Source organism: Oryctolagus cuniculus, chromosome 3, assembly GCF_051225735.1.
Source record: "Oryctolagus cuniculus isolate XC-2025 breed Fujian yellow rabbit chromosome 3, ASM5122573v1, whole genome shotgun sequence".
NCBI lineage: Eukaryota > Metazoa > Chordata > Mammalia > Lagomorpha > Leporidae > Oryctolagus > Oryctolagus cuniculus.
In genome coordinates, this window is record NC_142869.1 from 44,196,026 (window position 1) to 44,198,281 (window position 2,256).

The following is a 2,256-nucleotide window of genomic DNA, read 5'->3' on the forward strand; positions in this document are numbered from 1 at the left end:
TACTTTGAAGAAAGAAAAATATGAAAAAAAAAATGCGTTTCCTTCATCAGAATATTTTGAGCAGAGTACCCATTATAGACGTTTGCACACTTCACCTAGTAGACAATCCTACTTTATCTTGGAAGGTTTTCTCTTTGATAAGGTTGACTGACTTTCAAAGGATACTTGAGGACAGTGTGCAGACACTGCTGTTATCACTGTGTATTACATACCATCCTCCTCTCCTAGTTTTCCTTATTAACAAAAACCACGAATTAAGCTACCAAGGCTTCTGTTGCCCCAGGGAGTGTATCTGAATTCCGGTTCCCTCCTTCATGACTGGTTTAGAACTGGCCAAATGTTTCAATCCAACTAGTGAACAAGAGGTAAAGTCCACCTGAGAGATGTCTGGGAACATAGTATTCCCTGTGTTTAAAAAAGGACGCATGATAGAGGTGGTTTTCTCTTGCAACCTTTGGACATTAGTGTATAAAGGTAAAGTTCATGGAACCATGCAGTAAATTTTGACCATGAACCGGCCAGCCAGAGTGCTGAGGATGGCAGAGCAGCAATCTGGAAACAACCCTGATCTCTACGATGTCATCAAGCTGTTTCGTTTACCACCCTCAGGGTTACTCTGCTTTTCGCATGTGAGTAATAGATCTCTTAACTGTGGAAGACCTCCTGAACTGCAGCTTCTGTTACTTGCTGCAGAAATATCCAAATTAACACAGGGAGGCAGGGGGCTTGTCTCACTTGGTGATTCAGGTAGATTAGCTCCTGGTGCCAGTGTGCAAATTACCACAAACTTAGTGATTTAAAACAACACGGATGTGCTCTCTTACAGTTCCGAAGGTCAGAAGTCTGAGGATGACCTGTTGGCAGGGCCATCAACCTTTGGAGGCTGAAGGCAGATTCTGTTTCCTTCCCCTTTTCAGATCCTGGAAACTTCCTGGCTTCTGGCCTATCTCAGTATATCTGGGTGGCTACACCAAAATACTTTAAACCAGGTAATTCCTTTTAAAAAATGTATTTCTCACAGTTCTGGGGGCTGAGAAGTCCAAGATCAAGGTGCCAGCAAGACTCAGTGTCTGGTGAGGACTCTGTTTCGTAGGTGGTGCCTTCTGGATGAGTTCCCACATGGCAAAAGGGGCAAAGAGACCCTCTCAAGCCTCTTATAAGGTCACCGATCCACTCATAAGAGTGAGGCCCCACGACTTAATACTATCCCCAGGGGTGTTAGGTTGTAACGTATGAATTTGGGAGAGAACATCAATATTCAGGCCATAACATGACCCCTTCCTAGCATCACTCCAATCTTTTTTTAAAAAAAGATTTATTTATTCATTTGAAAGTCAGAGTGACAGTGAGAGAGGGAACAACAGGGAGATAGAGATCTTCCATCCACTGGTTCACTCCTTACATGGCAGCAATGGCCAGGGTTGGGGCTGGCCGAAGTCAGTAGCTTCATCTGTGTCTTTCACATGAGTGACAGGGACCCAAATGCTTGGGCCATCTTCTGCTGCCTTTCCCTAGTTGTATTGGAAGTGGAGCAGTAGGAATGTGAACCAGCACTCATAAGAATGCTGATGTCACACACAGCAGCTTTACTCACTAAACCACAACACTGGCCCCACATCACTCCAATCTAATGTGTCTATTACGGAATCTCCCACTCCATACCATGGTCCTTCTACAAGGGCCTTATACACCTACCTTGATAATGCAGGATAATCTCCCTATCTCAAGATCCCCAATGTAATTCCATTTGAAAAATCCTTTTTGTCATGCATGTGAATTGATATTCAGAGGTTGCAAGTATTAAGACATGGGAATCTTTGGGGAGGGTGATCATTATTCAACCCAGCACACCAGGTAAAGGCCACAAACCTGAAGAAAAAAAGGGATGAGAGTTCCGAGATCACCTGTGTGCTCCTGTGGAGGGAGTAAGCAAGGTGAGGAGGCACTGGTACACTTGTTGTCTCCTTGCTTTTGTTTTACTACAAGGTAGCCATGCCACCAGTCTCAGAAATAATCTTTTTCTTTGCAAGTGAGTGCCTTCTTGCCTCCTCTTCTCTATAATTATAACACTTACATTTGAATTGAGTCTTCCCTCTGTGCCCCGTGCTGTATTAAGAACTGTACCTGTACTACATTAATCACCAGGAAATTCTTCTGAAATTATTACTGCTGTTGCATCCAGTTACATTCAATGGCAACTTTCTCAGTTCAAACAATTTACTAAGAATGATTATGTTCTCTACTTATATAGAAGTT